The sequence below is a fragment of the Notolabrus celidotus genome, chromosome 7, assembly GCF_009762535.1.
Source record: "Notolabrus celidotus isolate fNotCel1 chromosome 7, fNotCel1.pri, whole genome shotgun sequence".
NCBI lineage: Eukaryota > Metazoa > Chordata > Actinopteri > Labriformes > Labridae > Notolabrus > Notolabrus celidotus.
In genome coordinates this window covers 2,519,154-2,545,152 of record NC_048278.1, presented here as the reverse complement: position 1 = coordinate 2,545,152, position 25,999 = coordinate 2,519,154, and the positions used below count along the sequence as shown (strand labels likewise).

At 41.2% G+C, this 25,999-nt stretch overlaps 1 protein-coding gene across 1 annotated transcript in view; it reads left to right on the top strand.

Annotated features, from left to right (window-relative positions):
• Positions 1-25,999, top strand: part of LOC117815294 (zeta-sarcoglycan) — a 365,700-nt gene that overhangs the window by 196,113 nt on the left and 143,588 nt on the right. The gene's annotated exons all lie outside the window — the stretch shown is intronic.

Here is a 25,999-nt window from a genome sequence, read left to right as displayed (position 1 = left end):
GAAACCATATAGAAATTGAAAATGTCCCCAATGGGCAACATACAGTACTCTAGTAACCAGAGCATTTGTTGTTTTACCTTATCAGCTAACTTAAGCTAGCTTGTTGGTGGCTAGTGAATGAACAATGTTTGGCACTGACTGAACAACAAGTAGTAGACCTTTCTGGAGTCCCTGAGCTCCCTTGTCTCGTAGGTTCCTCTGGATCTCTGCTGCTGTGGACGTGCCAGACTCCAGCTGCTACAACTACTACTATCCGTCTCACCACTATCATCTCTCTCTTTCTTCATCTCCCTCTATCCCTCCCTCCAACACGGTCTCAGCAGATGTGTGTCTAACATGAGTCTGGTCCTGCTGGAGGTTTCTGTCTGTTAAAGGAAGTTTGTCCTTGCCACTGTAACTTGCTAAATGCTGCAAAGTGCTCTGTTCATGATGGATTAAGATGAGATCAGACTGAGTCCTGTCTGTAAGATGGGACTGGATCTGATCCTGTCTTGATGTTGGGTCTCTGTTAATAATAGAACATAGAGTACGGTCTAGACCTGCTCTGTTTGGAAAGAGTCTGAGGAGAACATTTGTTGGGATTTGGCGCTATATAAATAAAGACTGATGGAGGGAAACAAGCCAGGTGGAAGAGATGTAATTGCTGTATAGACAAAAGGAGGAGGACCGACAAAAGTGCTTTGAGGTGCTCCAGACCACAGATGACTTTCCGCCAAGTTGTGGCACTGACAAAATGTGACTCAGTACAGGCAGAAAAACATGCATGGTGATTATTCTGAGGTTTCTCTCACAAGTTTCCTCATCATATTATCTGCTGGATAAGTTAAAGGACAAAACATAGAAAACAGGACTGTGCATGTGCTGACTAGTTTACTGTCATCAATGAGGATTTGAATGATCTGCCTTGATTCAGTAAATTCTCATAATTTGCATCACAACAAATTGTACCGGTGTGTGATGTGTGCTTTGACAATTAGCAATCATGACATTTGTTTCGGTAGAGCCTTTTGGGTTTTATATCACTTCATTGCACTGAGCTGAGCAATGAGATGATGTTGCATTGATTGGCTGGTGTAGTTTGCAGCAGGAAACTGTTACGGCTTGAGCAAAGGACCAGGACCCAAATGCAGAGTACAGAGAAAAAATTATTTATTAAGCAAAAAACCAAGGTTCAACTAAAGCGCCTTGCGGGTAAAAACAACTGAGAAAAAGTACAAAATAGGAGTAACACAAAATCACCCAAAAAGGGGGAAAAGGTTCTATCAAAAAACTCACAAACAAAAAACTAGGAATCAATCCTCTGGAAACAACTCGAGATAAGTAAACAGAAAAGCGTGGCTTGAATCTCCTCAGGAGCAAGGCTACAATGGGACATGGAGCATGCGGCTAGAGGAAATAATCTGGCACTGGAGGAGTGTTTGGTGGTGGCTTAAGAAGCCAGTGCTGATGAGAAAATCAGGGACAGGTGTGCCTGATGAGCCTCACTCCTGAGGAGACTGGCCCCGCCCCTACCCATGCAACCTGCAGGCAGAGAGAGAGAGGGTTAGGGCAAACAACAAAAAATCAGGACCATAACAGAAACAAGACAAAGACACAGTTTGGAGGTGTTGGCCCTTCACCTTCATGCATGAACATAACAAATGACATTAACGTATTATTTGACACTTCACTCTTATAAAGGTTTAATACCTTTTCCATCAAAATCCCCTTCATGAACATTATTAACAGTTTGCTAAATACAAATTGTGCAAAAGGCCTGATTAGGAGGAGAATCAATCAACAAACTCAAAGTCATAAAAAAGGAGTTTTGTTTAATTATAAGACGATCAAATGATTGTTTTTATGTAAATAATGTAACCTTAATAAAAACACACTTAAAAGGACTGGTGATTTTAAAATGACATAAGAAATTAAACTCAGATGAAAGCTTTGTCTGTTCTTAAAGTGAGCAGTGGCGTTGGAGCCTCTCGGTGAGGTGAACTGCAAAGAAAAGGGACTTCAGGGACTGGAGCTTTAAGATTATTGTGGCGGGAGAGTTCAGAGCAGGTGAACTATTAAATACAGTTAGCTTTGAACTTTTGTTCCTGTCTTGTTGGGGTTTAATATTGTCCTTTTTTTAATCTCTTCATTACAAAAGATCAGTCGCCACCGGTCGGCAATAAAGCACACCATAAAGATGTTTCCTCGGGGCTGAGACGCTGAGAAGAAAGGAACTATTTTCAGGCTCTCAAGTTTTGCAGGGAGGAAATCAAGTTCAGGTCTAGAGTTAATTCCTTTTCAGTATGACCAGACTTGTTCACTTTAGCCTCCAGGTTTAGGATTATAAAGTGTCAACAATAATTTTTATAGTGGGACCTGAATGCACCATTTAAAGAAATGTAGATGTTTAAACTGTGACCTTACAGATGCTTGCAGAATGTAAGAGACCGTCTAAACTCTGAGCAGTGAGTTGCTTAAAGTTAAAGCATGACATCCATCGGTTGTTAGTTGTCCAAAAAGCACAAGGGGTAACTTTTCTCAATATTTGTGGAAGATTTTGCAGCGAAGCACTCGTTGCATGAAGAATTAGAAACTAACAAACAATACAGCACACAATGGGACCATATTTTGCAAAACAAGAACATGCTTACTCCTAATGCTAGTCATACTTACTTGCATCTGTATGTAGACTTGATTTGCAGTGGGTGAGTCAAGGCCAAATTCCACCAGATCCTTGTCCGGTCTGTCTCTGATCCGTCACTGCACCGTATTTGATAGGTTTCTATTCTAGTCAATGTGTTAACTTCCACTGGATCCGCTTTGTTGCGTTCCTTCTATTTTTGCCGGATGCCTGAGCATGACGCATCAATCTCAACAGAGCAGATGGAGCGGGACAGGAAGTCAGGTTTCACCAAAACAAAATGAAAACATCCGGTTAATTTTCAGAATAAAACACTCTGTGTTATCACCAGATCGTATCTCACTGAACTACAACAATAAACCAAAGTCATGATGAGCGGAGCCAGGCCTGGAGTCAACAGGTCAGAGGTTTTCAGAGGACCAGGAAGACAACATGGATGAGGAGAGGAGGAGGAGGAGAATCCTTGATTCAGTAATTACTGCGGGAAAACCTTGGTCACATGACTCTAGCCGTCCAGCAGTCATGCTGCGTTCTGGTGGATTTAACGGACGAGAGAGCACGGAGCAGGACCGCAGACGGACTGTACACGGATCTGGTTGAAGTCCCGGGTCAGCCTCCATTTAGCAGCAACCAACAAACAGCACAAACAAAACATGACAAACACAGTCACAAAGTGCTCATTATCAAGAAGGTTATCATTGGTAAAAACAAAAAAGAAGCAATCAATAAAAAAAACAATGTTAATAAAAACAAGATAGAAATAAAATCAACAACTGGTCAATAAAAACACAGGACATAAAAAGTTGAAATTTAAGAATATGCCTTTAGTAAAAACAAGATAAAAAAGAACCATAAATAGTTGATGAATAAAACAGAAAAGTTTTGAAACCATGAAACTTTAAAAATGTTGTTAAGCCTTGGCTTCTAAAATCATAAATCTCACACTTTCAGACAATTAGTGTCCAAGGCAAGGATGTGAAAGAGAATTTTTGCAGAAAGAGAAGCAGCACCAGTGTGACTGCAAAACTTAAAGGTGACATATCATGCAAAATTGACTTTTTAATGGTTCTCTACCTGAAATATGTTTCCCTGGCATGTCTACAAACCTCCCGAGAATGAAAAAAATCCATTCTGCCCCTGTTCTGGTTTCTCCACCTTTCTGTAAATGTGTGTGAAATGAGCCGTTTCAGACTTCAGTGTTTTTGTTACGTAACAACAATATCCGGTCTGTCACGGAGTCAGAGCTCGGAGCTTGTTCAGCCCATAGACTGTATAAAATAATACTGAATCCCTCCTCTGTTTTTCATTCCCTGCACACATGTGTGCTAACAAGGAGCTTAGGAGGGAGGCATGCTAGTTGTAGGCTGTCTTAATAAACACAAAGGTCGGTTTTACTCCCCACGTCTGCAGATTTGAAGATCTAGTGGATGATTTTTATTTGTCATCGAAAAGTGCTAGCGCTAGTTAGCATAGCCACATAGCTACATGTTCGTAGCTGTAGCTGTAGCTGTGTACCAAGACACACGTCGACATACTGACAAATGAAACAACAAGTAACACAGAATCTGTGACCAATCCTTCAGAAAGGTCCTGCTGCCTTTCTGGCAGAGGTTGGTTTTACTCCCCACGTCTGCAGATTTGAAGATATAGTGGATGATTTTTATTTTCCATGGAAAAGTGCTAGCGCTAGTTAGCATAGCTACATGTCGTAGCTGTAGCTGTAGCTGTAGCTGTAGCTGTAGCTGTAGCTGTAGCTGTAGCTGTAGCTGTAGCTGTAGCTGTAGCTGTGTACCAAGACATACGTCGACATACTGACAAATAAGACAACAAGTAACAGAATCTGTGACCAATCCTTCAGAAAGGTCCCGCTGCCTTTCTGGCAGAGGTCGGTTTTACTCCCCACGTCTGCAGATTTGAAGATCTAGTGGATGATTTTTTACTTATCATGGATAAGTGCTAGCGCTAGTTAGCATAGCCACATAGCTACATGTTCATAGGTGTGTACTAAGACACACGTCTACATACTGATAAATAAAACAACAAGAAACACTAAATCTGTGACCAATGGTTCAGAAAGGTCCTGCTGCAGGCGCCTCTCCGTCAGGATCAGATTCTGGATCAGATTCAGAGGGTTGAAGTAACGTGATCTCTGAGCAGACGTGTATATTCAGCCAACATGTAAACATTAGATCAACGTGCTGGACAGCAGAGGCACATCCACTTCCTGAGGGGGCGTGGTCAGAGAGAAAACAGACTGTTCTGAGGAGGACTGAAGAAGAGGGTTCTTCAGGCATGCCAAAATCTGATTTCAAAGTGTTTTTTTGAGCATAAACTTTAAAGACATGTTTTGGGGACCTCTTAGACCAGGGGTGTCAAACTCATTTCAGTCCAGGGGCCACATACAGCCAAATTTGATCTCAAGTGGGCCGGACATAAATAACAAAAATTCCAAATTGTTCTGTCTGTTTTAGTGCAAGAAGGTATCAGTAACATGAAAATGTTCACATTTAATGAACTATCTTTTTACTAAAACAGCTGTTGTATTTTTCGCCATATTGAGTCTCAAAGTGAGGCCAAATATGATATTCTTTAAGCTCTGAAACCTGCTGTGAACACACCAAACACACAGGTTTCCCATTCAGCTGACACACAGAGTGTTATATTTACAGCAAAAGAACAGAGATTATCATAATGAAGAAGGTAAAGTTGAATATTATTGACTCCTCAGCTCTAGCATGAACGGTTTGCTTGCTGGACAGCGTTGTATGCAGGGGTCCAAAAAGTCTATGAATTTTCTGCTGGATTATGTATACATATATTTTCCTCACTTTGAGAAAAAAATCCTGGAGCGCTGTTCATGAGCCTCCTGTCAGCTGTTTGATTGTATGAGACCCCCAGAGAACAAATTTGAAATAGTAGTTACTTTTATTGAAAAATTACAGTTAATGTCTTCTCTGTAATTTTTTCACTTTGCAAAGTCGTCCTGTGGGCCAGATTGGAACCTCTGGCGGGCCGGATTTGGCCCGCGGGCCGTATGTTTGACACCCCTGTCTTAGACCAATATATATTGATGAAAAAAGCGTGATATGTCACCTTTAACTCACACTTAGAGAAATGACCTCCTGATATGTCAATGTCACTAAATGACCAGGAGGCAGAATATAAATAATAATAATGATATTAAATGTGCTGGTCAAAGGACAGAACAGACTGTAGGGAAGATATGATTTGATTTTCTTTAAAGTTGTTGTTTCTTTGAAACCAGTTTAAAACACGAGCAGTGGATTATTAAACTTTTATTGGCCTTGGCTGCTTTTAAATTCGACTAACTTTTATTTGAGAATACTTTTAAACTCACAACTTTAAGGAGAGACTTCACCTTGAATTAAAAACGCTTTGCAAGAGAAAATAAATGTGACTTTTGTTGGCTGTTTTTTAACATTGGTTCAGCCTGCTTCATGTTTTTATCACATTCAATTATATTTCCACAATAAAATCTTCATTTTGGCTGAAAGTCAGTGCACAGGATCTCCAGGAGACGTTTACACATCGTCTTTGTGCACGACTTAGCGTGTGCAAATCGGATAAATATTCCAGTTGAGAGCTTGTTGCTCATTTTTTGCCATCAGCAACATTTTCAATTTCTCTGACGAGCCACAGAATGACACCAGCATGTTCCTGGCAGGAGTATAATGTGGTTGTACAGAGAAATTAAACACGACATGCCTCAAGTTTAGTTCAGCTTTTTTACTGTCACTCTGACGTGTTAGAGTTAAATATTTGCCTGCCTTCCGGCACCTTACATCATATTTTTTCAGGAACTAAAAGGCTCGGATTCACTACTAAGAGGATGTCACAACACATCCACCATCATGGCTGGATTGGTAATCACAGTCACTTATTTATACCAAGGAAGGAAAACCACTTGACCTTTCTGAAGTGTCAGTATTCAGTCAGAACGCAACTTTCTCCTTTGGTTTGTAAGAAATCAGGTATCATTCTCCAGTCTCACTTTCTGTGTCTGGTGCGATCTCTAAGATATAAAGATGAAAGCATTTACACTGCGACAGGTAGGGGGGATATATATGTCAGGTAGGGAGATCCTCTAAACCCTCTTTCCTGTTTGATGTGAAAGCAGCATGTAGATATTCATCTCCTGTAGGCCGGTCAGGCACTCCCGGTGTTGATACCCACGCACAGCCGCTCCCTTCCCTGGCACTTGCAAGGTTTGAAATCCCTGACAGCTCACCTCCTGCTGCTAAAACTGCTCAAAGCTGCTTTTCTCCCCATGAAAAGCACTTTAATACGCATGTGTGTGTGAGACTAAGTGTGACTGCGTGCCTATCCTGCAGTCAGCAGAATCAGCCTGCTTTAACACCAGACAGCCGGGAAGCCGGAGACTCAGGAGGCGTAGTGCAGCTAAACGAGTTAGGCAGCGACAGGATGACATGAAGGGAAATGTGTGACCTGACTCGTGCAGTTAGACACACTTGTTTGGGATGAAGTGCCACACATTTGACTCACTTGCACATGATTCCCTACTTTCCTTCACACACTCAGCAGCAGAGTTTACGGTAGGCTTTTTTTTTACGTCAGCCGGTGATATTCCAGAATTCCGGCCATATAGAGCAACCCAGAAAATCACATTTAAAATTTGAAATCAATCAATTAATAAATGATATGATCAAGCACCAGGGGACAGCGCGTCGGTGCCAACCTGCTGCATTGAGAAAGATGGGGAGGGACAGAGGCTGTACAGTCATGGCCAAACGTTTTGAGAATGACACAACTATTAATTTTAAAGTCTGCTGTTTCAGTTTTTATAATGGCAATTTGCATATACTCCAGAATGTTATGAGGAGTGATCAGCTCAACTGCAATTAATTGCAAAGTCCCTCTTCGCCTTGAAAATGAACTTTATCACCAAAAACACATTTCCACTGCATTTCAGCCCTGCCACAAAAGGACCAGCTAACATCATTTCAATGACACACAGGTGTCACACACATTAACACAGGTGTGGGTGTTGATGAGGACAAGGCTGGCGATCAATCTGTCATGATTGAGTGACTGGACACTTTAAAAGGAAGATGGTGCATGACACCATTGTTCCTCATCTGTTAGCCATGGTTACCTGCAAGGAAACACATGCAGCCATCATTGCATTGCACAAAAAGGGCCTAACAGGGAAGTTTATTGCAGCGAGTAAGATTGCACCTCAGTCAACCGTCTATCGAATTATCAAGAACTTCAAGGAGAGAGGTTCAATTGTTGCCAAACAGGCTCCAGGGCGCCCAAGAAAGTCCAGCAAGCGCCAGGACCGTCTCCTGAAGGTGTTACAGCTGCGGGATCGGGCCACCACCAGTGCAGAGCTTGCTCAGGAATGGCAACAGGCAGGTGTGAGTGCATCTGCACGCACAGTGAGGCGAAGACTTTTGGAGGAAGGCCTGGCGTCAAGGAGGGCAGCAAAGAAGCCACTTCTCTCCAGTAAAAACATCAGGGACAGACTGATATTCTGCAGAAGGTACAGGGACTGGACTGCTGAGGACTGGGGTAAAGTCATTTTCTCTGATGAATCCCCTTTCCCATTGTTTGGGGCATCTGGAGGAAGGCTTGTTCGGAGAAGACGAGGTGAGCGCTACCATCAGTCCTGTCTCTTGCCAACAGTGAAGCATCCTGAGACCATTCATGTGTGGGGTTGCTTTTCGGTCAAGGGAGTGGGCTCTCTCACAATCTTGCCTAAAAACACAGCCATGAATAAAGAATGGTACCAGAACGTCCTCCGAGAGCAACTTCTCCCAACCGTCCAAGGGCAGTTTGGTGATGAAGAATGCCTTTTCCAGCATGATAGAGCACCTTGCCATAAAGCAAAAGTCATAACAAAATGGCTCGGGGAACAAAACATTAAGATTTTGGGCCCTTGGCCCTTGGCCCATTGAGAACTTGTGGTCAATCCTCAAGAGTCGGGTGGACAATCAACAACCCACAAATTCTGACAAACTCCAAGCATTGATTATGCAAGAATGGACTGCCATCAGTCAGGATTTGGTCCAGAAGTTGATTGACAGCATGCCAGGGAGAATTGCAGAGGTCTTGAAAAAGAAGGGTCAACACTGCAAATATTGACTTATTGCATGAATTCTGTGTAATTCTCAATAAAAGCTTTTGATACTTATGAAATGCTTCTAATTGTATTTCATTATACCATAGAAACATCTGACAAAAATACCTAAAAACCCTGAAGCAGCAGACTTTGTGAAAATGTAATATTTGTGTCATTCTCAAAACTTTTGGCCATGACTGTACTGTAGCGCAACGCCTGGATTTTTCTCTCTCAAAGTACAGTTTGCATAATCCAGTTTACATTCACATGGACATTATAGAGCGCTTCATGATCTAATAAGCACTGAAGTTTATGTCATGCAAGAAAGACGATTAGAATGAACACTGATCAGTAATCATTTTGACCTTTAAGGTGGTTTGATTGATTCACAACATGAAATCATGCTCTGAGTAATAAGAAAACGCTCCACTTTAAAATGTCTGGCATCTTTCAGATAAGGCCGTATGACAGCAGCATGGTTGATGTATTTATTTTAGTTCAATTTCTGTAGTAATATGCAGCTAGTTTAATGATTGATAGTCACTGCCTGATGCAAATATGTACAGCACTGTTAAATGTTGTCCTTTTATGTCTCCATGTGTCTTCTTTAACATTTCCTCATTGCTGAGTCCTGATTGTCTTGCTCCATGTATTTTATGTCCATGGACACTTTCTCAAAGACTGTCTTATCAGGTCCTTATGTAGCTTTTAGTCATTTTTAATCATATGGTGCTATTTGTACTTTTCTTTTCTTCTCTTTTTTGTTTGTTTGTTTGTGTTTTGGTTTCTCCTCTACCTTCTTATTCTGATCTTATTTTACCCTATTTTTATCTTTGTTTAATCTGGATCTTTTTAGGGAGCCTTTTTAACATCTGGCAAGGGACTACAGATGTAAACTAGCCTTTTGGCTAACTCTGGCATATTTACAGAAGTGTTAATTAATATGCATGGTCCTTTTAAATAAGAAATAAATAAATAAATAGCAGAGCCTCCTCTGTCCGTCATCCTGTGAGCCCCTCACTTTCACTCTAACCTGAGCCTCCTCTGGTCCAGTGTCCTCCGTGCCCCTCTGCACCGGACTCCGCTCCGAATTCTGCGTGCAAGTAACGGATGAATGTTTGGTAATGTCCTCTGCACACTGCGCTGAAGAGAGTAATCCACGTGCACGCTATCTGTCCCCTTTAAGTGCTATGGAAGGTGGCCATCACCAAGTTTGTTTTGATATTCATATCTCATCATGCTGGGAGGCTAAACTTCATTAAAGGTGACATATCATGCAAAATGGACTTTTTAATGGTTCTCTACCTGAAATATGTGTCCCTGGCATGTCTACAAACCCCCCGAGAATGAAAAAAATCCATTCTGCCCCTGTTCTGATTTCTCCACCGTTCTGTAAATGTGTGTGAAACGAGCCGTTTCAGACTTCTGTGTTTTTGTTACGTAACAACAATATCCGGTCTGTCACGGAGTCAGAGCTCGGAGCTTGTTCAGCCCATAGACTGTATAAAATAATACTGAATCCCTCCTCTGTTTTTCATTCCCTGCACAAATGTGTGCTAACAAGGAGCTTAGGAGGGAGGCATGCTAGTTGTAGGCTGTCTTAATAAACACAAAGGTCGGTTTTACTCCCCACGTCTGCAGATTTGAAGATCTAGTGGATGATTTTGATTTATCATGGATAAGTGCTAGCGCTAGTTAGCATAGCTACATAGCTACATGTCGTAGCTGTAGCTGTGTACCAAGACACACGTCGACATACTGACAAATAAAACAACAAGAAACACTAAATCTGTGACCAATCCTTCAGAAAGGTCCCGCTGCCTTTCTGTTAGAGGTCGGTTTTACTTCCCACGTCTGCAGATTTGAAGATCTAGTGGATGATTTTTATTTATCATGGATAAGTGCTAGCGCTAGTTAGCATAGCCACATAGCTACATGTTCGTAGCTGTGTACCAAGACACACGTCTACATACTGATAAATAAAACAACAAGAAACACTAAATCTGTGACCAATCCTTCAGAAAGGTCCTGCTGCAGGCGCCTCTCCGTCAGGATCAGATTCAGAGGGTTGAAGTAATGCGGGTCTGTGAGCAGCCGTGTATATTCAGCCAACATGTAAACATTAGATCAACGTGCTGGAGAGCCAAGGGCACATCCACTTCCTGAGGGGGCGTGGCCAGAGAGAAAACAGAGTGTTCTGAGGAGGACTGAAGAAGAGGGCTCTTCAAACATGCCAAAATCTGATTTCAAAGTGTTTTTTTTGAGCATAAACTTTAAAGACATATTTTGGGGACCTCTTAGACCAATATATATTGATGAAAAAAGCGTGATATGTCACCTTTAAACTCTTCATAAATATGATCATAACCTTCTGTAAACTCGTCAAAGTAAGAGCTGTGGTCATCAGTGTAGAAGCGTTCTCCTGATGTTTTTGACCATTCAGGTCCGACTGCTTTCTCTGTGCCGCTGTCAATCAGTAAACGTGATGTGTGGCGTTTGGGTGACACTGAACGAATGTTGTTATGTAAAAGTGAAGACTCCGAATATAAGACTAAACCACTTTTTCACATGCAGTGTAAAGGGATAACCCCAGCCTAACCCTATAACACCAAGTGTATCATATTTGATACATCAGTTTTTGAGACCTCTACATCATCAGTGTGATATATTTTTTCTGGAAAAACCCTGATCTATACAATCAGATACATGCAGTGCACAGATAATCCACCAGGTGTGAGTAATCCATGCACCAGAAGGACGTCACTGGAGACATCCAAAATGTCAGCTGTGGATCAGAGACCCACTGGAGGTTTTTCAGAGATATTTTTAGAGTTTGAAAAAGTTTGGATGAAAAAAACTTTCGAATTGTTCCTGAAACTTCAAGAGGAATAGTTACTGGATTGAATTAACATTTCATTACTTAATTTATAGTCAAACCGTGTTGAAAATGTGTGTATCAAAATTGATACAGCAGGTATATAAGGACATTTATAAAAAAAATCTGTAAATCATAATTTTATAACATTTCATACATTATTCCTTAAAGCAACATACAGTATTTATTATTTAAGAACATGTTTAAATGGCATAATGAGGTTTATTTAGAGTAGAAATTGAGATATTTATAATGTTTATTGTATTTTTATATATGCAACCTGCTGTATCATGATGATTGATGACTGGTTGAATGTTGCCATGGCTCCCTAGTAAATAATTGTCTTTTTCTGATTGATTTCAACTAAAAACTGAACAATTCAGAGAATAAATAAACAATAAATAAGTTGTTTTATTTTTCGCTGTATAGCAGATACAAAATATGTATGACGTTGTCGTGCAATATGGAAAAAATAATTTCTAGTTTTGAAATTACTTTGGGAAAAATTTGAAGGAAACTCAAAGTTTAATAAGCTTAACTTTTTGTTTTTATATGTTTTAGTTTGTTTGAAAAATAAGAAACTTTTAGCAAAAAAATTGCACCAAGATGCCTAATGTATCAAATATGATACAAATTAAAACTCAGATATGAGAATTGCTATTTCATTAATTTTTTTTTTATTTGTCAGAAGGTCCAATAAAAACCCCATTTTCAAAGAATTAGAATTTTCTGGCAATCATTTGATGGTTCAGGCTTTACAAGGTTAAACTATGAGCAATATGGTTATTTATATTTGGTATTTTTACCGCCGGACATTTTGGCCGATGATGTCTCTACATGCCGGACAACTGCACGTGAATCCGGCCAATAAAAAGAACCTGGTTTCTAACCCTGCTCAGCAGTCACAACAGGTTACCTCATGTCTGGGACTGATTCCCCAGACGGAGGGAAACCTGTCAGGCAAGTACAAGTCCCATCAATAACCACTTTGTCACATATAAACACACAAACACAACTACAAATGCTGCTTGATAGCATGAAATGGGACAAAGTCAATCCCCTCAAGGAGCTTCTTCTTCTGCTATTGAGCTGTGTAAATCCCTCGGCCTCCTCCTGTCTCCTGTTGCTGACTCAGCAGCACATTTAACACGCACATACACAAACAAGATCACACACACACACACACAGACACGTACGCCTCATGTCTCCTCCTTCAGTAACCTCATAGGGACTCTCAGAAATCCTGAAAGTAAGACTTGGGTGACCCCTGCACACCAGACACTTGCTCCTGGAGAAGCAGAAAGTTCCAGCTCAGTAAACCTCCTCATTAGTATTCATCTCTGGGACTCAGCAGAGGAACAGCTTGCTCCGGCTTGTACGAGAGGTGCAGGATCATCACGGTCAGCGGTATGGAAAGGTGAAATGCCCACCAAGGTTCGGACCGCCGCATTAACATAGAAGCAGGGTTGCAGATGTACGGACACCTTATTACACACTGGGAGGTAAAGTAGGTTCTTATTAAAGCTGTAAATGCAGACTGAGAGAGGTGAGAGGAGAGACCGACCCCAGAGCTGCGGTCAAATCACTGCAGCTGGGGACAAAATACTGAAACAGCTGCACATCTCAAACTTAACATGAGGTGTTTCTAGTGTGATTGAACCGCCATAGACGTATACAATCATCAATGACATGCCAGATCCCTAAAAGTGAAGCCAAAACATGTGAACAGTAAACAGATGGGACAGGGGTCACAGTTTGAACTCAACATGGAGTACATTTGTCTTGAACATGGCCTCTGTCAAGGAAGATTGAACTTTTCTGATAATTTAAGAGAAGAGGAGACTTAGAAACATTAACATCAGTCCCTGAATGTCCCATGAGGGGGAGTAAATGTTTTCAACTGATACTAAAAGGGTCTGAGTGTAATGTTGTATATTATGCTTGCAGTGCAAACAACCTACATTTCAGAGCACTTCTCATCAATGCTTGCCAGGTTACAAAACTTGTCTCTGTTCATGAGGCCTGTTTCAAAATGATCAGTATGCTTCATATTTGGTTTTATTCTGGGATTTTTTTTTTATTTAAATGTTAAAATGTTTGAAGGAATCTTGTCTTGGCTTTAGCAACAGCTCAGTCTCAAAAGAAGAAGTGGTTAGTTCTCCTCCGCCACTGTTGTTGACAACATTAAATCAGCAGTCCTGCTCTTTCTTGATTTTGACTGGTCAGAGAGGGAGAAATGAAGATGAATGCAGCAATGTCATGAAAGTTGAACCTCTTCTTGAACTGAGAGTGCTGGGAGTGCAATAACAAGCATCAGCTGACAGCAAGAGCGTTGAGTGCCAAGGACGATGAGCACTGAAAACACTTAACAGCATGAACTAGGGATGAATGTATGAAATATTCTCTGTACTTGATCTTTGGAAAGTTAATAATCAAAGATCAAAGTCCTATAAAGTTTTCACTCTTGGGTGTACATGTCGATGTTGGTGGCTGTTGCGTATTGCTTCTCTTGGGGACTTAAGGGCGCTGCTGCAGCCCCTCCACTGAGCATCACCGCTGAGTGCAACACCTCCAGCCAGCTGATTCACACTGAAACATGCTTCAAACTTAAAACACGTCTCTGATAGCTGAGTACAATATGAGACCACATGTTGTTTGTTCAAGTATGTTCTTCACGCTCGATTACTTGAGGCTTGATTAATTGTTAACATCCCTAGTTTGTATTAAAAAAAACAAAACAGGCACTGCTGATGCAAGTAATGACTTACGTGAACAGCTCTAAATTGGTAGCACTGCAGACTGAGCAGACATAAGAGATCTTTTCCTTTCTGTCTGGAAGTAAAATGTATGTTTTGGTCTGTGGGAGGGCGGGGCCTCAAAAGCAGCTCTGCCAGTCAATCCGGACTCTGCCGACTCCAAATGATCTCACCAGTGCAAACGTGGAGGAGATGCATGGTCCTTTTTTTAAACATGAGCGATACGATATGATCCTTTATTGCCCCCGTAGGGATATTTGTCTTTGACATCAGTGCTGGACACGTTACCTGCTCTTTAAAAGATCAAAATGACAACAAGAACACACATAATAAATACAATGAATAATACACACACAGCATACTTTTAAAGAGAGAGCACCATAACACTGTCCCAACCATAACAGGGTGTTTACTATTTAATATATTCTACTAGAGATCGGCACGAAGGAGTTTTTAAAACGATTCAATTTAGACTTCTAAACTTCTTCCAGATGTTAAAAGTTCATACTGAGAGTTAAGGATGTGCAATGGATCTGAAAGTATTCTCTGAGCGTGCCCAAGAGCAGACTGCTCATAAATGGCCTGTAGGGAAGGGTTGCCAGTCTTTCCTGTGACCTTCATGGCAGTCTGCACCAGGCGGTAGAGGAGAGGTTACCATACCATGCTGTCATCCTGTCACTGATGATACTTTCTTTCTTTATTTATTCATTCTTTCTTTATTCAGATCCCCATTAGCTGCCACAAACGCAGCAGCTACTCTTCCTGGGGTCTACATAAAACAAAACATAACATACAAAATATACAATAAAATACAAAACTAAAAATTCAACTAGCATTACAAAGAAAAACTGTGAATGCTATATAGAAATAAAATTTAAAAAAAAAACAGAAAAATGCTACAGACATGAAATACAAAAACAGAAACATGCTACAAACATAACATAGAAAAAATGAAAATGCTTCAAATATGCAATAAAATGAATCAAAAAGCAAAACAGTATGTTTACTAAAATTCATTAAAATTCATTAATGTTAGAGTTCTGATTAAGGTGTTCCTTTAAGAGTCTTTTAAAGGTGACATATCATGCAAAATTGACTTTTTAATGGTTCTCTACCTGAAATATGTGTCCCTGGCATGTCTACAAACCCCCCGAGAATGAAAAAAATCCATTCTGCCCCTGTTTTGATTTCTCCACCTTTCTGTAAATGTGTGTGAAACCAGCCGTTTCAGACTTCAGTGTTTTTGTTACGTCACAACAATATCCGGTCTGTCACGGAGTCAGAGCTCGGAGCTTGTTAGCCCATAGACTGTATAAAATACAACTCAACCCCTCCTCTGTTTTTCATTACCTGCACAAATGTGTGCTAACAAGGAGCTTAGGAGGGAGGCATGCTAGTTGTAGGCTGTCTTAATAATCACAAAGGTCGGTTTTACTCCCCACGTCTGCAGATTTGAAGATCTAGTGGATGATTTTTATTTATCATGGATAAGTGCTAGCGCTAGTTAGCATAGCCACATAGCTACATGTCGTAGCTGTAGCTGTGTACCAAGACACACGTCTACATACTGACAAATAAAACAACAAGAAACACCAAATCTGTGACCAATCCTTCAGAAAAGGTCCTGCTGCCTTTCTGGCAGAGGTCGGTTTTACTCCCCACGTCTGCAGATTTGAAGATCTAGAGGATGATTTTTATTTATCATGGATAAGTGCTAGCGCTAGTTAGTATAGCCACATAGCTACATGTTCGTAGCTGTGTACCAAGACACACGTCTGCATACTGATAAATAAAACAACAAGAAACACTAAATCTGTGACCAATCCTTCAGAAAGGTCCTGCTGCAGGCGCCTCTCCGTCAGGATCAGATTCTGGATCAGATTCAGAGGATTGAAGTAACGCGATCTGTGAGCAGCCGTGTATATTCAGCCAACATGTAAACATTAGATCAACGTGCTGGAGAGCCTAGGCACATCCACTTCTGGAGGGCGCGTGGTCAGAGAGAAAACAGAGTGTTCTGAGGAGGACTGAAGAAGAGGGTTTTTCAGGCAGACCAAAATCTGATTTCAAAGTGTTTTTTTGAGCATAAACTTTAAAGACATGTTTTGGGGACCTCTTAGACCAATATATATTGATGAAAAAAGCGTGATATGTCACCTTTAAAACTGGCTTTACTGGGGGCTTCAATTATAGTGACTGGTAAATTATTCCAAAGTGTGATGGCTCTACACATAACAGATCTGCTCACCGCATCAGTTCTTGGTCTCTTCTTAACTAAATGACCCTGAACAGCCTGCCGGGTACTGTGACACGGTTGGTCCCTCACATACTTTATTTTTGAAAAAAGACAATTTGGTTGTTTACTAAAACAAATATTCCTGATAAAATTTGCAAGGTTGCATGCCAACCTCCTGTCTACTCTGAGCCACGAAAGACTGGCATGCATACTGTCTATACTCAGCCACACACATGATGGACAGGCCAGAGCGACTCTTGCGGCTTTATTTTGAGCTATTTGAAGTTTAGACAGATCTTTTTTGGCAGCACCTGACCAGACTGGTGAGCAGTAATCCAGATGAGATAAAACTAGTGCCTGTGTCACCAACACTCTAGTGGCAGGGGTGAGAAAAGGGGAGCATCTTCTAATACATGATATCCAATAACCCATTTTCTTTACAATGTTGCCAATATGTTTCTCCCATGTTAACTGCTCATCAAGTGTCACACCAAGCAAATTTGTCTCCTGAACCTGTTGAATATCTGAGCCCTGGAGAGATAGGCAGAGCTGATGGTCACTGTTGGTGGCATGTCTGCCCCTGAACAAAATACTTTTCGTTTTAGCTACATTTAGAACAAGTCTGTTTTCATAAATCCAATCCATCACTAATTTTAGTTCAGATTGAAGTGTGTTCCTTAATTCATGTATACTAGCTGATGTAAAATATATACAGTCATGGCTAAAAGTTTTGAGAATGACACAAATATTACATTTTCACAAAGTCTGCTGCTTCAGGGTTTTTAGGTGTTTTTGTCAGATGTTTCTATGGTATAACGAAATACAATTAGAAGCATTTCATAAGTATCAAAAGCTTTTATTGAGAATTACACAGAATTCATGCAATAAGTCAATATTTGCAGTGTTGACCCTTCTTTTTCAAGACCTCTGCAATTCTCCCTGGCATGCTGTCAATCAACTTCTGGACCAAATCCTGACTGATGGCAGTCCATTCTTGCATAATCAATGCTTGGAGTTTGTCAGAATTTGTGGGTTTTTGATTGTCCACCCGCCTCTTGAGGATTGACCACAAGTTCTCAATGGGATTAAGATCTGGGGAGTTTCCTGGCCAAGGGCCCAAAATCTTAATGTTTTGTTCCCCGAGCCATTTGTTATGACTTTTGCTTTATGGCAAGGTGCTCCATCATGCTGGAAAAGGCATTCTTCATCACCAAACTGCCCTTGGAGGGTTGGGAGAAGTTGCTCTCGGAGGACGTTCTGGTACCATTCTTTATTCATGGCTGTGTTTTTAGGCAAGATTGTGAGAGAGCCCACTCCCTTGACCGAAAAGCAACCCCACACATGAATGGTCTCAGGATGCTTCACTGTTGGCACTCTTCTCCGAACAAGCCTTCCTCCAGATGCCCCAAACAATCGGAAAGGGGATTCATCAGAGAAAAGGACTTTACCCCAGTCCTCAGCAGTCCAGTCCCTGTACCTTCTGCAGAATATCAGTCTGTCCCTGATGTTTTTACTGGAGAGAAGTGGCTTCTTTGCTGCCCTCCTTGACACCAGGCCTTCCTCCAAAAGTCTTCGCCTCACTGTGCGTGCAGATGCACTCACACCTGCCTGCTGCCATTCCTGAGCAAGCTCTGCACTGGTGGTGGCCCGATCCTGCAGCTGTAACACCTTCAGGAGACGGTCCTGGTGCTTGCTGGACTTTCTTGGGCGCCCTGGAGCCTGTTTGGCAACAATTGAACCTCTCTCCTTGAAGTTCTTGATAATTGGATAGACGGTTGACTGAGGTGCAATCTTACTCGCTGCTATAAACTTCCCTGTTAGGCCCTTTTTGTGCAATGCAATGATGGCTGCACGTGTTTCCTTGCAGGTAACCATGGCTAACAGATGAGGAACAATGGTGTCATGCACCATCTTCCTTTTAAAGTGTCCAGTCACTCAATCATGACAGATTGATCGCCAGCCTTGTCCTCATCAACACCCACACCTGTGTTAATGTGTGTGACACCTGTGTGTCATTGAAATGATGTTAGCTGGTCCTTTTGTGGCAGGGCTGAAATGCAGTGGAAATGTGTTTTTGGTGATAAAGTTCATTTTCAAGGCAAAGAGGGACTTTGCAATTAATTGCAGTTGAGCTGATCACTCCTCATAACATTCTGGAGTATATGCAAATTGCCATTATAAAAACTGAAACAGCAGACTTTGTGAAAATTAATAGTTGTGTCATTCTCAAAACTTTTGGCCATGACTGTAGTCGTATCATCTGCAAATAATGTAGCACTACAGTTTTTTAACATATAAGGCAAGTCATTAGTAAACATAGAGAATAGTAATGGCCCAAGGCAACTCCCCTGGGGCACTCCACACTGTAAATATTTAGGGCAGGACAAACTACCATTGAAGAACACATACTGTGTCCTATTGGATAAATAACTATTCATCCAGTTGATTGTTGTCGGACTGAACCCATATAAAATAAGCTTATTTAGTAGTAACGGGTGATCCACGATATCCAATGCTGCACTAAAGTCAAGTAGTACAGTTCCAACCATCATCTTATTATCAATACAAGTCAACCATTGGTCTATCATATCTGTCAGTGCTGTGCACGTAGAGTGATCTGCTTTATATGCATGCTGAAAATGAGAATTTAAATCATTAAGTGAAAAAAAGTGTATTATTTGATCAAGAACAACTTTCTCCACTACTACTCTCCAGTACAGCCTGATAAAACAAACACATAGCCTGTAGATTAACACCAAACACCCTGAGCCGATGTAAAAGAGCATAAGGAAGAAGACTATTAGAAGAATATTTCAGTCATTATTATTGTTAGTATTTTTCTGTCACTGATGACAACAAAGCGACTGACAGCACATTGCTGAAAGAGCCTTAGTACACTGCAGAGTCTTAAAAGAATGCTCCACATGAGCACACAACTGAGTCAGCAGAGAGATAAAGACACACTGATGTGTTGACAGAGATGACAAAACTCCACACTGAATGAAAGTTCCTCTCTTTTGCTTTGCGGCAGTTTTTTACGAGGTCAATATGATCTATTTAAGAGAATCAACTGTCAGACGTAGGTTATGTGATAACATTTTGAAGGGTAATTGCTCTTTAAATAGAGTTACTCAGTGCTTGACATTTCTGTTGCATGTCAGCATCAAGTGGTAAATGATGAAGAGGTAACTCAGCATGTGAAGCCTCGGGGAAAAGACACAAAGCAAAGCAATTTAACCAGAACAAAAAGTGCTTTATCTTCTGATCTTCTTTTCTTCTTCTGTGCCAATAAAAAAAGGAGTTGTTTAGAGAGGATTACACCCTGAATGCTGGCTGACTCCTCACAAAAACACACTCCTACACTGACCCCCTCTTCTTCACTCTGTATCCCCTCTGAGGACGCTTCATTTGATTCTGAGGGTCTGAGTACACATGTTGGCCTTGGGCTTCTCATCCCGGCTTTATTGCTCTCTCCCTCACACACTTTCCCTCTCATCCCTCTATCCCCTCTCTTCTCTCCATCCCCTTTCACCCCGTCAGCTCGTTACCGTGAGTGAGAACCTGTCATCTCTGTCTTCTGAATAGCCCGCCATAAAGATGATGAGTGAACTTGGGAGTTTTGGAGCCGTACCCTTTCACCCGTCGAGGTGATGATGTCTCAGCGTTAACGGCCGTGTGGCGGTGACACGCAGCATGCAGTGAGGTTATCACCAAAACACAGAGACGGTGTTTGATTCTGATTGGACGAGCAAAATGTGGATTACTGATATGAATCATCACAGAGCGGTTATCTTTGTGTTGAACTTGTTTTCCTTCTTGCACGTAAGATTTCTGATTGGTGTGGTAATAAACGGTGTATTAGAAACCTCTTTCACTGCCTGTCTCATCCACTCTTCATCTTTCCAGTAAATGCCCTTTTTTTTTTCCAAGCATGCACTCATTACCCTCCTGCAGGTGTGTGTTTGAAAGTTGGTGTGTGTCTGAGGTTGTTCTTTATGTGGTACAATAATTCATACCTGCCATGCCAACAACCCCTCCAACTTTTAAAGTGACTTTCATCTCTTTTCCTCCCTTGTTTTGTCTTTTTCACCTCTCACTCCTCCTTTTTTTTTTTAATCATGCACGGACCTCATCTCTTATTAAACCCATGAATCCCCTGCTGACATTGTTACCTTCTTCTTAACTCAAGCTTACGTTCATCACTTCATTATCTTCACCCTCGTGCACTAATTATGTTCCACCTTATGTAGGTGGAATCCCTTACATCCTTTATCTGGCTTATGGCTGATTTATCTCAAAAGTAGATTATCAAAGCGGTGAAATTAGGGGATTGAACGGCAAAGAGCGTGACGAGTGTTGCATGGTTTATAGGAAAAATAGGGGGAAATTCCCAGGCGGGAGTCAGAAATGCTCATATTGCTGCTTTAGATCTTTATATATGGATTTATAGCTGCAGAAATGTGATCAAAAATAGAATTTAATCACATTTTATTTGCAGTAATTCTCAGAATCATGGCGTTGCTCAAGCAGCCGAACAGTTGAATGTGGGCTAAAATTGGCTTCTGATTAGTGTGCGGAATGAGCACTGGCAAATCCTTGCATAAAATTCAATTGTTCCATTACACACAGTCTAATTATAAATCTACATCTTTGCAAATCCCCCTCTGAGAAACAAATGATGTACATAACAATCGTATTTCACAGTGATCACACTTCCAGCGAGAGGGAGATCTCTCCGGCTTGATTTGGCTGGCAGAGATACTTTGCGGACTAATTTTATCTCCCTCCGTCATCCAATCAGGGAAGTTCAGACAGCACGTCTTCCTCGTTTTACACAGACTCTCTATGATCAAATCAATGACTTAATGAGACAATTAAAAATACATAGAGCTGAGCATTAACAAACTGGAATACACTTAGGGGGCCATGAAGGACCCAATAAAAGGCGTGGATTTACTGCAGTTATTGTCATTTATCCTGATGATTGCACTTTAATTGCACAGAGACTAATTGTCTGCATACTGTTTTGGCTGCAGTATGGCAAATATTGTCCTGGTCACTTGTTCGTATGTGTGGGCTCTTTTGCCGTGAGGAATGCGCTTAATGGACCACATGAAATCATCCGTCTGCACCACTGAACTATCGGCTTGGTGCTGCGTGCTGGTGCTTGGAGACAATAATAAAATGACAGATATGTAGTGCTTCAAGCATGGGAGCACTCTGCTCGCCTGTGGTACCTCAGATACAGTAAAGGAGGCTCGGTGAGATTGTGATGCGTTTTGTTGTAATAAAGGAGAGAGCATTTTCTTTTATTTTCAATGAAGCAGCTTTTCAATTAACCCACTTAGAGGAACCTTGAAAGTATCCGTCACTAGAAGTGCTCTGGTTATATATTCAATGCTCTCTGTTCCTTTAAAACCAAGTCTTGATTACACATGATACAATTATGGGACCATAATGCAAACACATTTTTTAAAGATCTGAAAGGTATTTTTTATTTATTATATATATATATATATATATATATATATATATATATATATATATATACACTATATTACGCATATGAACTTAAGTGCCATCCCATTCCTAACCCATAGGGTTCAATATGATGTCGGTCCACCTTTTGCAGCTATTACAGCTTCAACTCTTCTGGGAAGGCTGTCCACAAGGTTGAGGAGTGTGTTTATAGGAATTTTTGACCATTCTTGGTCACACACTGATGTTGGTCGAGAAGGCCTGGCTCTCAGTCTCCTCTCTAATTCATCCCAAAGGTGTTCTAGCGGGTTCAGGTCAGGACTCTGTGCAGGCCAGTCAAGTTCACTCACACCAGACTCTGTCATCCATGTCTTTATGGACCTTGCTGTGTGCACTGGTGCACAGTCATGTTGGAAGAGGAAGGGGCCCGCTCCAAACTGTTCCCACAAGGTTGGGGGCATGGAATTGTCCAAAATGGTTTGGTATCCTGAGGCATTCAAAGTTCCTTTCACTGTCATGACTGACTTGACTTCCAACCAGGACCACATAGCTGTTGGCTAGGAGGCTCAAACCCCGCCTCTTTACGTCACACTATGCCTGGTTGAGTTCTGCATTTCCAATATGGCTGCCGCCGTCGATTGGCTTCAAATCAGCTCTCAGGAACAGATAGGTGACGTCAGGGAGACTACGTCCATATTGTATACAGTCTATGGTCCCAACCCACACTTTGAGAACCCCTGCTTTATAGGATGGTGCATTAGATTCAATCCAGTTAGCCATGATGGCTTTTTTTGTGACCATACAGACAGAGAAAAACATTTTTTGTTCTCTGCAGAAACATCATTAAGGCCATGGATGTCTCCAAGTATACATGTTTGTGGTGTGAGTGGTATGACTGAGTTAATATGGATCAGTGATGTCTTTCATTCTAACACAGTCCCATGGATCTGAAAGGTTATATTTTTATCCTCAGATCTTCTCTTAAAGGCGTCCGTGCATTCTTTGAGGTGCTGTTTTATAGGATTGCTTCATATTGGGAGGCCAGCATTTAATTTTGTCCTGCGTCTGCAGCTGCAACGTTATGAGTGCTGGACAATGTTTTATCTGTTGACAAAGTTCTGCTTGAGTAGAACATTGTAAAAGCTACAAGATTGCTTTACTGTTTATGCATTGGAGTTATACGACCGTGAACAATAACCATCTGCTTTTTTTTTTTCTGTGTTTAATAAAAAGACATTAAAACATCAGAAAAATGCTGCCCGCTGACAAAAGTCTGACCAGCACACTCCACCTGCAAGCAGCGAGGAAGAATTTATGTACTGTAGGTTTATGGGCGTGAAATGTTTGCTGCAAGGGTTGCAGAAAGTTGTTTGCCGTAAAGCGACAATGCATACTCAGTGTCTTACCGTCAAGCTTCACACATCTGCATAAATCACCTCGTCAGGAACTGAGGAAGATTACGAATGCCATCGTTGCTCATGTTGTTTCAAAATGTTCTGCTACCTCAGGAAAAATGGCACCTTTCAACAACTCCAAATGACCAGTTAGGATTTATTCCCCTGATTCATGAAGTGTAACTCATGAAGCTGAAGTCTAGATTGATAACTAAGGGAAAGCTGTCAACTTACAGCAGAGCAAGGTGACAAAAACTTCCCTTTGGTGTACTTATGACAAATAACACTCTCTCTTTTTCTGTGTTGTTTTTGTTAACGACATGAATAATGCAGTGTGAGCCTTGGTTAAAGAATCTGCCACAAGGTCGGGCAATGACTCAGTTTTCCTCGGGGCATGTTTGGAAAGTTAACATTCCTAAGTGTGTGCATTTAAAATAAAAGGAAAGGATGCCCAAGCTACATTCAAGACTCGCGTTTGACTTTAAAAAACCATCACTTCCCCCCAGGCTCTGCTGCCATGTTGCATTAACATCGGAGGCACTAAACCAACGCCGACATCCAGGGGGAATTTCAATAACGGCACATTTTGGAATATGTTAAATAAATCTTTGTAATTGCAAAGTTGCAGAGTAATAAAAGAGTCGCAGGAATATTCTTGTAGTAAGTTCAGCCGCTCTTCATCGCTTTGCAAAAAACATTTAATGTGAGCATCAAGCTGCCTAAAAGCAGGTGCTGGAAGTTGGCACTGTGCTTTTATTGCAGATGTAAAAGGTCAGTTAATTAAGTGTCGCAGTTAAGGCACACTAACTCATTTTTAAATGTGAGATTATTATCTCTAGCAGTCTGCTTTTGCCATGACTTTGGGACATTAGTGTAATTATGTTCACAGAGGCATGTCAGCCATGACAGAGCCATAAAGATAACAGAGGCCACGAGCTCCTCAACTTTCTCTCGTGGAGAAACAGTGTGGGATGTATTTCATCTTTGGACACCTCTCTTCTGTGTCATACAGTTTAACATGATGAGTCTGGGACCAGGACTTACTCCCAAGGAGAGTCAGGCTGTCCCACGTGAAACATGTCATTATGTGAATGTGCAAGTTTGCAGCCAAGCACATATTTCCATCCATGTATCTATTTATATTCTGATGGTATATCCTGTTGGGAATGAGGAATGAAAAAGTGATGAATGGAAGAGCCGTGCAGAATGGAGGATACCATTTTTCTTGTGATTGGTTATTGTTTCACTAGATTTCAAAACACATCAGTGCAGGTTGTGTATCAGCTAATGCAGTTTAATCTTTTTAAAGGGGCTTTTATTCAATTGATTTGTAGTCTGTTTGGTAATTAGCTTAGCCTCACCTTTAAAAAATACCTTTTCTGATTGTTGGTTTTTTAAGGGGGGTTGTGTGGGGCACTTTTTAATCATAGGTGTCTTACTCACAGGGGATCTAGGTCGGTTCATCTCCTTTGTTAAGAAACCAGAGAACTGACAATGAAGCTACTCTATCAACCACTGAAGAGTCAACTGTACATGTCATTTAGTTAAAGGTGACATATCATGCAAAATTGACTTTTTAATGGTTCTTTACCTGAAATATGTGTCCCTGGCATGTCTACAAACCCCCCGAGAATGAAAAAAATCCATTCTGCCCCTGTTTTGATTTCTCCACCTTTCTGTAAATGTGTGTGAAACGAGCCGTTTCAGACTTCAGTGTTTTTGTTACGTGACAACAATATCCGGTCTGTCACAGAGTCAGAGCTCGGAGCTTGTTCAGCCCATAGACTGTATAAAATAATACTGAATCCCCTCCTCCGTTTTTCATTACCTGCACACGTGTGTGCTAACAAGGAGCTTAGGAGGGAGGCATGCTAGTTGTAGGCTGTCTTAATAAACACAAAGGTCGGTTTTACTCCCCACGTCTGCAGATTTGAAGATCTAGTGGATGATTTTTATTTGTCATGGATAAGTGCTAGCGCTAATTAGCATAGCCACATAGCTACATGTTCATAGCTGTAGCTGTAGCTGTGTACCAAGACACACGTCTACATACTGACAAATAAAACAACAAGTAACACAGAATCTGTGACCAATCCTTCAGAAAAGGTCCCGCTGCCTTTCTGGCAGAGGTCGGTTTTACTCCCCACGTCTGCAGATTTGAAGATCTAGTGGATGATTTTTATTTATCATGGATAAGTGCTAGCGCTAGTTAGCATAGCCACATAGCTACATGTTCGTAGCTGTGTACCAAGACACACGTCTACATACTGACAAATAAAACAACAAGAAACACTAAATCTGTGACCAATCCTTCAGAAAGGTCCTGCTGCAGGCGCCTCTCCGTCAGGATCAGATTCTGGATCAGATTCAGAGGGTTGAAGAAATGTGATCTCTGAGCAGCCGTGTATATTCAACCAACATGTAAACATTAGATCAACGTGCTGGAGAGCCGAGGCACATCCACTTCCTGAGGGGGCGTGGTCAGAGAGAAAACAGACTGTTCTGAGGAGGACTGAAGAAGAGGGCTTTTCAGGCAG